Source organism: Notolepis coatsorum, assembly GCF_963971535.1.
Source record: "Notolepis coatsorum genome assembly, chromosome: 6".
NCBI classification, from domain to species: Eukaryota; Metazoa; Chordata; class Actinopteri; order Aulopiformes; family Paralepididae; genus Notolepis; species Notolepis coatsorum.
This window is the reverse complement of record NC_140170.1, coordinates 4,250,393-4,261,039: the sequence shown is the minus strand read 5'-3', so window position 1 is coordinate 4,261,039 and position 10,647 is coordinate 4,250,393. Positions and strand designations below refer to the sequence as shown.

Genomic DNA, 10,647 nt, shown 5'->3' with positions numbered 1-10,647 from the left:
ACTACAGAAGGTTAACCCTTTCACTACCACACTATAGACGGTTACCTGTCACTACCACAGTACAGAAGGTTAACCCTTTCACTACCACACTACAGACGGTTACCCTTTCACTACCACACTACAGAAGGTTAACCTTTCACTACCACACTACAGAAGGTTACCCCTTTCACTACCTCACTACAGAAGGTTAACCCTTTCACTACCACACTACAGACGGTTAACATTTCACTACCACATTACAGAAGGTTAACCCTTTCACTACCACACTACAGAAGGTTAACCCTTTCACAACCACACTACAGAAGGTTACCCCTTTCACTACCACACTACAGAAGGTTAACCCTTTCACTACCACACTACAGAAGGTTAACCCTTTCACTACCTCACTACAGACGGTTAACCTTTCACTACCACACTACAGAAGGTTATATAGCGTACTTGCATCGCGTCCCGCTCTTAAGCCATACCGTGATATACCTCATTTCATGTACCTACTGTACACCATCAACGAAAAAACAAATACACCCACCACCTGCCAGGCCCCGCCCCTATAGTGGCGTACTATAAAGTACTAGGCGTGGTCACCACTCACTCTTCCTCTTTTTCGTTTCCATCATAGCGGTCGCAAGTCGCCCTATGTAACTAGTGCTATGAAAAGATTAGAGAAATTGCGTAATGTTGAATGCTTACCGGAGGTTTGCTTACCCCTGGAATCTTCGGGGCATGTTTCAGCGACACGTCGGGCCTATTCTGATGTTTCCTCGTCTTGTGGCAGCAGATCGAGGAGCAGCGTGCAAGGTTTGGCTATCGAGCCGGCTTGTACACAGGTAGGCCCTGTGTCATCAGGCATTGATGTTGGTGTTAGTAATGCTGTGGAGTGTGTGTCGGCGCCAGGGGCGGGATGGCTTGGTGAACGTTCCCCTGAAGTGGACGGTTTCCGGGCTATCCTGGAGCATGCTGCTAACACTAATGCTACTGCTAATGCTAATGCTAATGCTGAAATGGGTCGTTGTTCTAATACTCCCCGCCGTGGGACGTTGCCGCTTTTCCCTCCTCTTGCCTGGTTCATTAATGAAGGTCAGTCGGTAGCTAATGTGGGGGGTTTTGCTGAGTCCTATTTACCTTTTTACGGGTAAAAGGGTTGACAACAGGGTGCAGGCCGGGTGTACCGTGGCTAAGTAGCCAGGTAGCTTTGATCCTGTGCCCCGGCGGGGATGAACGATGTCCCACCCGGCCGATGCTTGAGAGCGAATCGGCTCGGAGGGTGGCAGTATGGACGGATGAGTGGTATACTGCTGCAGGATGGTTTTTAGCGGCGGCCAGTGTTATGGCTCAGCTGTCTATTTTCCTGTCCACATTGGCGTCGGGTAGTGGGGCTATGGGTCCAGCCGACACTATAAACATGTTGCATGAGAGATCTTGACTCAGTCGCAAGCTATAACTGCGGGGAGGATTAGGATGCTATCAACGTTTGTTAATAGGCATGTCTGGTTGGAGCACTCTCTTCTTGGGGAAGAAGATAGATTTTCTCTCCTCACGACTCCTTTTTCCACAGAAGGACTTTTTGGTCGTTCTGTGGAGGCGCAGGCGGTTGTTGATCTGGGTCCCACACCGCCTCACGCTGTGCAGCCAGAGGTTGGAGCACGGTCTCGTCAACGACTGTGGCGAGGCCCTCGACAGGCGGCCATGTTTCCCCCCGCCAGTGGTACCCTGGGCGGAGAGTCAACAGGGATCCGCAAGGCCGACAGCCTTGGCGGCCGAGGGATCGGCCATTTTGGGTGTATTCGGCTTGGATCAAACAAGCCGTCATCATTCTGCCGCGAGCAGCCAGCTCCCCGTTCAATCCTCTCTCCGTTACCCACGGAAGCGGGGCTCTGATAGTTTTCCTTTGGCTGCGGGCCGCGAACCTTCTTTGAAGCGCATGCGGCCCCACTTTTTCGCTTCTCATGGGGACAGGAGCTGACACCCAGTTGATGGCTGAGCCTGGGTCTGTCCGTGAGAATGTTGTGCTGTCACGTGGCTCTGCACCACACGTTGTGTGATGGGTGAGCCTGGTGTTACGGCTGCCACTATTTACAGTGGTCAGCAGGGGGACTCGAGGCCTCTTCGGTTGAATGCTCAGCAAGGGTTACCCCGGCCTCGCCTTCGCCAGGCGGGGTGTCACGCTGATGCCTCCCACTCCCGTGAGAGCGGCAGTGGTCTGCAAAGAAGAGGTCTGCAAAGGTTGCCGTTTGGCTATTCTCTGGCTCCCCGCACATTCACCAAGTGCGTAGCGACTGCGCTGGAGCCTCTACGTCGTCGGGGAATACGGGTTCTATTCTATCTCGACGGCATTCTACTCCTCAGCCGGTCGGAGGAGGTTGCCAGGTCTCATACCAGGCTGGTGGTGGAATTCCTCACCAGGCTGGGTTTTGCTGTGAACTGGAAGAAGAGTACGCCTCTGGTGTTACGGCTGCCACTATTTACAGTGGTCAGCAGGGGGACTCGAGGCCTCTTCGGTTGAATGCTCAGCAAGCGTTACCCCCGGCCTCGCCTTCGCCAGGCGGGGTGTCACGCTGATGCCTCCCACTCCCGTGAGAGCGGCAGTGGTCTGCAAAGAAGAGGCGAGCGTGATTTGGGTGATAGCAATATCACTGCAGGGCTACGGCGTGTAGGAGCCCATGGGGTCCTCACGCCTTGCATGTCTAGCTGTAGAACAGCTCCTCAGCATGCGCTAGAGGGGTGTTCAGGGGGGGGTGTGTGTCAACCAGTTTGATGGCAGCTTCTCCCGTATCAAACCGGCCCTTTCTGTCGGGGTCCCCCCCTTGGGTGCGTCGCACAGCGGGAGGGACCGGGCCAACTATCTACTGTTCCTTGCGGCCCAGCGTCAGTTGACGGCGGGTGCGCTGTGGGATTATTTTCACATATGGCGACAAGAATGCCGTTTGGAGGGGTGGATAGAGAGAACGTTGAGGGAGGGGCTTGTTTGCAGTTCGCACAACCCCACCCTCCGTTCTCAGGTTTGGTGCCGACCCTATTGTCAGGGTCAGCAGCAGTGACAGCTCTGGCCGACGAGATCCAATCTCTGTTGGCGAAGCAGGCCGTAGTCGTGGTCCCGAGAGAGGACGCGATGTCAGGCGTCTACTCCCATTATTTTCTGGTGCCCAAAAAAAACGGGAGGGGTCAGACCTATACTGGATCTGTCCGCGTTCAATCGTCTGATTGTAGCAAGACCATTCAGAATGTTGACCGTCAAACTCCTGCTGCTTGCTGTCAGAAGGGGAGACTGGTTCACCTCCATAGACCTGAAGGATGCGTATTTTCACATCCCGATTTACCCTCCTCACAGGAAGTTCCTGCGGTTCCTGTTTCAGGGCGTAGCGTACGAGTACCAGAGGTTGCCGTTTGGCTATTCTCTGGCTCCCCGCACATTCACCAAGTGCGTAGCGACTGCGCTGGAGCCTCTACGTCGTCGGGGAATACGGGGTTCTATTCTATCTCGACGGCATTCTACTCCTCAGCCGGTCGGAGGAGGTTGCCAGGTCTCATACCAGGCTGGTGGTGGAATTCCTCACCAGGCTGGGTTTTGCTGTGAACTGGAAGAAGAGTACGCCTCTTCCCAGTCAACAGGTGGAGTACTTGGGCTTGACGTTGAGGTCAAGGCCCATGATTGTAACCCTCTCGGAGCAACAGAGGGTGTCTATCCTACACGCGCTCGGGGGTTTCCGTCTGGGAGGGACGGTCACGGCGCTGCAAGTGATGCGCCTGCTCGGTATGATGGCATCTGCTCACACGGTGGTTCCTCTTGGCCTCCTCTTCATGAGGAGGATACAGAGGTGGTTTTTCAGTATGGGAATAGATCCGGTGAGGGACAAATGGAAACGGTTGATGGTTCCTTTGTCGATATCGGGGAGATCTCGCCCATTGGAGGAGGCTGGGTATCCTCGCCGGTGGGGTCCCCCATGGGCAGCAGGTGCTCACACATCACGGTCTTCACCGACGCTTCTCTCACGGGTTGGGGAGGGACGTGTCGGACCAACGCAGTGGGGGGCAGCTGGACGACGGTCCATGCTGGCCCGTCTACCCTGCACATCAATGTGTTGGAATTGAAGGCGGTCCTCCTGGTCCTCAAATGGTTCGACCACCTGGTGGTAGGCGAGCACGTTCTGGTCAGAACGGACAGTATGACGGCAGCGGCGTATATCAACAGGCAGGGTGGGACTCGATCCATCCGCCTGCACCGGGCGGTGGTCGAACTCTGGCTATGGGCGTCTCGCAAGAAGCTGCGCAGTCTGAGGGCGCTCCACATCCCTGGTGCGGAGAATGTGGGTGCAGATGTGATGTCTCGGGGGCGGTCCTCGTCACGACGAGTGGGAGCTGCGCCACGATATAGTCAGGCAGATCTGGGATCGCTTCGGGGAGGCTTCGGTAGATCTGTTTGCGAGCCGATGCTCTCACAAGTGCCCCTTGTGGTTCTCGGTCAGTCGGCAGATCATCCCCCCTTGGGGGTGGATGCCTTCTCGATCTTTCCATGGCCGCCCCGGCCTTCTTTACGTCTTTCCTCCTCTACAGCTGTTGAGTCAGCTGTTGGAGCGGATACGGAGGGAGCGCAGGACGGTGATCCTGGTCGCGCCAGACCGGGGCACGGCAGTGTGGTTCCCGGTCTTGATCCAGCTACTGGTCGCTCCGCCATGGGTTATTCCTTGGTCGGCGACGGCCCTCTCTCAAGCACACGGTCGCTGTTTCAGTACCCGGTGTTTGGCCAACGTCTGCTGGTGTGGCTGGTGAGAGGGTAAGTCTGGAGAGGATGGACCCTTCTGTGGTTGATACCATCCGGAATGCGCATGCTCCCTCCACTGTCACGCTTTACGCGGGCAGATGGCGTATGTTCCAAGAGTGGTGTAAGGCGGGGGGCCGGGACCCAGTCTCCTGCCCCCTGGATGCTGTCCTTGGTTACCTCCAGTCTCTCCTTGATAGACTGTCGGCTTCGACGGTGAGGGTATATGCAGCAGCTATATCCTCCTATCATGAGGGTTTTGAGGGTGAGATTTTGTTCAGCCACCCTCTTGTGAAGCGTTTCCTGCTTGGCGCTCGACGCGTTAAGCCGGTACAACGTTCTTTGGCTCCGAGTTGGGATCTTCAATTGGTCCTCGGTCGGTTGTCCTTGGCCCCGTTTGAGCCTCTTGAGCAAGCGCCGTTGGGACAGCTGTCGTTCAAGACCGCGTTCTTGCTGGCCGTCACCTCCGCTAAACGCGTGGGTGAGCTCTGTGCTCTTTCGGTATGACCAGAGTGCCTGTCTTTTCGTTCCGATTGCGGTGCCACTCTGCGGCCTAATCCTGCCTTCGTGCCTAAAAATATCCGGAGTTCCTTCCGCTCCAGGGATATTGTGGTTCAGGCGTTTCATCCGCCTCCTCACGCTAGTGAGTTGGAGGCGGGCCTTCACCTGTCATGTCCGGTCCGTGCTTTGGGGATTTACCTCAGCCGTACTCAGGGCCTCAGGGCTACCGATCAGCTTTTTGTCTGTCACGGTGGTTCTTGTGCCGGTAAGGCACTATCGAAACAGCGCCTGTCCCATTGGTTGTGCGAGGGCATTGCCCTCTGCTACACGTTGGCCGGGCTGGATCCCCCTGGGGGCGTCAGGGCACACTCCACTCGTGGGGTGGCGGCCTCTGCCTCTCTGCTGGGTGGGGCCTCGGTGGAGGACATCTGTGCTGCAGCTTCATGGTCCTCCCCAGGTCCCTTAGTAAGGTTTTACCTCATGGACATGACCGGGAGTTCTGTCTCCCAGGCGGTCTGTGGCCTCTCCTGCTTCCCGTCCTTTGGTGGGGTAGCAGGGGTGTGTGGGTATGGGCCACAGTGTGTTGAGTCACACGTGGTTCCGCCTGTGCTCAAGGGGTTCTAGTTCCCTCTTGTTCGCACTCGGGTGGAGTTGACTGCGCCCCCTCTTCATTAGGAAGGATGGGGTGACGGGACTCTCCTTTCCCCTTGATGTGGGCTTACGGGTCCTCAGGGGGTGCATCTGTCGGGCCTCGTGTCCGCTCTACCCCATATTTCGGTATGGCTTAAGAGCGGGACGCGATGCAAGTACGCTATATAACGACAGGTTATGTATATAACCTAGTTATATGAGTACTGGCTAAGCGTCCCGCTCTTAGCGTGCCCTGAGTTCCCTTGGGGAATCTTTTCCTGGAAACGTTTTTTCCGAGGAAGAGTGAGTGGTGACCACGCCTAGTACTTTATAGTACGCCACTATAGGGGCGGGGCCTGGCAGGTGGTGGGTGTATTTGTTTTTTCGTTGATGGTGTACAGTAGGTACATGAGATGAGGTATATCTCGGTATGGCTTAAGAGCGGGACGCTTAGCCAGTACTCATATAACTAGGTTATATACATAACCTGTCGTTAACCCTTTCACTACCACACTACAGAAGGTTACCCCTTTCACTACCACACTACAGAAGGTTACCCCTTTCACTACCACACTACAGAAGGTTAACCCTTTCACTACATCACTACAGAAGGTTAACCCTTTCACTACCACACTACAGAAAGTTAACCCTTTCACTACCTCACTACAGAAGGTTAACCCTTTCACTACCACACTACAGACGGTTAACCTTTCACTACCACACTACAGAAGGTTAACCCTTTCACTACCACACTACAGAAGGTTAACCCTTTCACAACCACACTACAGAAGGTTACCCCTTTCACTACCACACTACAGAAGGTTAACCCTTTCACTACCACACTACAGAAGGTTAACCCTTTCACTACCTCACTACAGACGGTTAACCGTTCACTACCACACTACAGAAGGTTCACTAACACACTACAGAAGGTTAACCCTTTCACTACCACACTACAGAAGGTTACCCCTTTCACTACCACACTACATACGGTTAACCCTTTCACTACCTCACTACAGAAGGTTAACCCTTTCACTACCACACTACAGAAAGTTAACCCTTTCACTACCTCACTACAGAAGGTTAACCCTTTCACTACCACACTACAGACGGTTAACCTTTCACTACCACACTACAGAAGGTTAACCCTTTCACTACCACACTACAGAAGGTTACCCCTTTCACTACCACACTACAGAAGGTTAACCCTTTCACTACCACACTACAGAAGGTTACCCCTTTCACTACCACAGTACAGACGGTTAACCATCTGTAGTGTGGTAGTGAAAGGTTAACATTCTGTAGTGTGGTAGTGAACGGGTTAACCTTCTGTAGTGGTAGTGAAAGGTTAACACTATGAACTGAAAATGGGGGACCCTGATGTAAACAAGACAAACGTCTTTCTCAGGTCTGCATCCCCTTAACAATTGTATGTATTGAGCCGTACTGTATTGTACCCATTCTGCAATTTGTTAAATAAAGTTCTGTATCGTTAGTGGCTTAGCTTGGCATCACACTGCACTATCTCGCGTACGTGCACGCGTACTGAATAAACCACAAATGTACCTCTAATACCAGTATTAGTCTGACCACACCCCTCATCAGCTTACCTTCATAAGCAGGTGTGTGGTCACCTGCTCTCCTCCTTCTCGCTTTCACCACAAGGAAGAAGTGCCTCGGTAGATCCCCACACTTGACACCATGATGGAAGAAATTGGATTAGGAACAGCTTGGGAAACAAGGATACGTTGACATCATATCTTTATTTTCTCTCTCACTATTTTCGAGAAAATACGGCGATATTGTCTTCGTACTGGAGTGTCTAGAAGATGATGATCATTCTAAAAACCCTCCACCGGTTTTCGTATTGGGAGCACGCCGCTGCATGCTTCTCAACTGCAGTTCCTTGCTGTGTTTGTTGGGGTGAAACCTGTCAGGCCACAGCTGAACTGTCGGACATGCCGCTGTTGTGAGAAGCGGTGCGTTCCAGGTTGGGGAGTAGTGTTTGCTGGCGGGCTCCACTTGTCTGTTAGTGCTATGGGGGCTACTTGACAAAGTTTATGGAAACCGGCCCCAGGCTAGGGTCCTTTGTTTAGCCGCCTAGGCGACAGAAGGCCTTGGTCTGGAGACCATTATAGTTTTAACTAGTGGGCCGCGACCATTGACACTGGTGATCCCTGTGTGTTCTGGACGAGTGGATTCTCTCTGTCACCGTGTTAAGGCCCCATCTTTCATATCCAAATGAGAGTATTCCTTCACGAGGGGATATGTGCATGTAATGTGCGATAGCGGCAGATTCATGTTCAAAGTCAGCTATACAGGCCAGTTGGTACTGTGCTGATTCCGCCGGATGTGGTAAAGTCACCGTTGTGAAGCGGTGTTGACATCTTGTTTTCTCTTTTCTCTTAAAAAGTGAGGAGAGGTTCAGAACGGCGGCCTGTCTGGGTGAGTGTTATGTCATTGTTTACATGTTCATAGCTTACGGTTAGCCAGTCAGCTGTTAACTGCTGCGTTAGCCTGCTGGATCGCTGCATGGCCTGCTTAAGGCCTACTATTAGCCAGTCAGCTGTTAGCTGCGGGGCTAGCATGTCGTGGTCGCTAGGTAACGTTAGCTTGCTGCTATGGCCATGGCTGGCGCGGGGTAGCTTAGCTTCTCGCGCGCCGCCGGGAGCTCGCTTCTGATCGCCGTTAGCTTGATGCTATTCTGTTGAACGTGCTTTGATTTTAACATGTTTTACACTCTTGACCGCGACGTCATCCTTGACAGGGGATGTTTCGTCGACCCTGCCCTGAGCCTGGACGGGGATTGCGTCAACAAAGAGGACTGTAGCGACTGGTTGGAGCGGCGACGCTGCCCGGATCGAACAACACAGGACGGCTGTGTTCTACGGTGTCTTGTGACTGCACTTCGCTGATCTGCGTTCCGGGTAGGAACGGGGTTGACCAGACCTCATAACACGTCTTCTGGTTTTACTTTGCTAAATGTATTGTGAATAACGGTGTTTTTTCCCAAAACGTGTGTTGTTGCAATGCATTTAGGATACGTTGCGGGTTATGTGTGAGCTGTTTTTGTCACTGGCAGTTAGCTTCTCCGTGCAGATCGTGATGTATTGATCTGGTTGTTGTGTGAGAAACATCATGGTGTTTATGTGTACCGTGTACTCACTACTAAGGCAACTAACCTATGAAGCTATGCTTGGTGACAAGTGAGTAAAAGAATGTTCTTTCTCAGACTGTAATGACAATGAACAGTGTGTTCACACATTAACAGGTTTTCCTGTTTTAACTGGCCGTATTGAGGGTAAAATAGGAGGATTGTGTTTTTCCCCCCCGGAACCAGAAGACGTGTTATGAGGTCTGGTCAACCCCGTTCCTACCCGGAACGCAGATCAGCGAAGTGCAGTCACAAGACACCGTAGAACACAGCCGTCCTGTGTTGTTCGATCCGGGCAGCGTCGCCGCTCCAACCAGTCGCTACAGTCCTCTTTGTTGACGCAATCCCCGTCCAGGCTCAGGGCAGGGTCGACGAAACATCCCCTGTCAAGGATGACGTCGCGGTCAAGAGTGTAAAACATGTTAAAATCAAAGCACGTTCAACAGAATAGCATCAAGCTAACGGCGATCAGAAGCGAGCTCCCGGCGGCGCGCGAGAAGCTAAGCTACCCCGCGCCAGCCATGGCCATAGCAGCAAGCTAACGTTACCTAGCGACCACGACATGCTAGCCCCGCAGCTAACAGCTGACTGGCTAATAGTAGGCCTTAAGCAGGCCATGCAGCGATCCAGCAGGCTAACGCAGCAGTTAACAGCTGACTGGCTAACCGTAAGCTATGAACATGTAAACAATGACATAACACTCACCCAGACAGGCCGCCGTTCTGAACCTCTCCTCACTTTTTAAGAGAAAAGAGAAAACAAGATGTCAACACCGCTTCACAACGGTGACTTTACCACATCCGGCGGAATCAGCACAGTACCAACTGGCCTGTATAGCTGACTTTGAACATGAATCTGCCGCTATCGCACATTACATGCACATATCCCCTCGTGAAGGAATACTCTCATTTGGATATGAAAGATGGGGCCTTAACACGGTGACAGAGAGAATCCACTCGTCCAGAACACACAGGGATCACCAGTGTCAATGGTCGCGGCCCACTAGTTAAAACTATAATGGTCTCCAGACCAAGGCCTTCTGTCGCCTAGGCGGCTAAACAAAGGACCCTAGCCTGGGGCCGGTTTCCATAAACTTTGTCAAGTAGCCCCCATAGCACTAACAGACAAGTGGAGCCCGCCAGCAAACACTACTCCCCAACCTGGAACGCACCGCTTCTCACAACAGCGGCATGTCCGACAGTTCAGCTGTGGCCTGACAGGTTTCACCCCAACAAACACAGCAAGGAACTGCAGTTGAGAAGCATGCAGCGGCGTGCTCCCAATACGAAAACCGGTGGAGGGTTTTTAGAATGATCATCATCTTCTAGACACTCCAGTACGAAGACAATATCGCCGTATTTTCTCGAAAATAGTGAGAGAGAAAATAAAGATATGATGTCAACGTATCCTTGTTTCCCAAGCTGTTCCTAATCCAATTTCTTCCATCATGGTGTCAAGTGTGGGGATCTACCGAGGCACTTCTTCCTTGTGGTGAAAGCGAGAAGGAGGAGAGCAGGTGACCACACACCTGCTTATGAAGGTAAGCTGATGAGGGGTGTGGTCAGACTAATACTGGTATTAGAGGTACATTTGTGGGGACTTTATC

The 10,647-nt window shown here is 52.7% G+C and overlaps 1 protein-coding gene across 1 annotated transcript in view; it reads left to right on the top strand.

Annotated features, from left to right (window-relative positions):
* LOC311230748 (sortilin-like) overlaps positions 1-10,647 on the top strand; it is a gene marked incomplete at its 5' end in the record, with an annotated part of 157,995 nt that overhangs the window by 76,909 nt on the left and 70,439 nt on the right. The gene's annotated exons all lie outside the window — the stretch shown is intronic.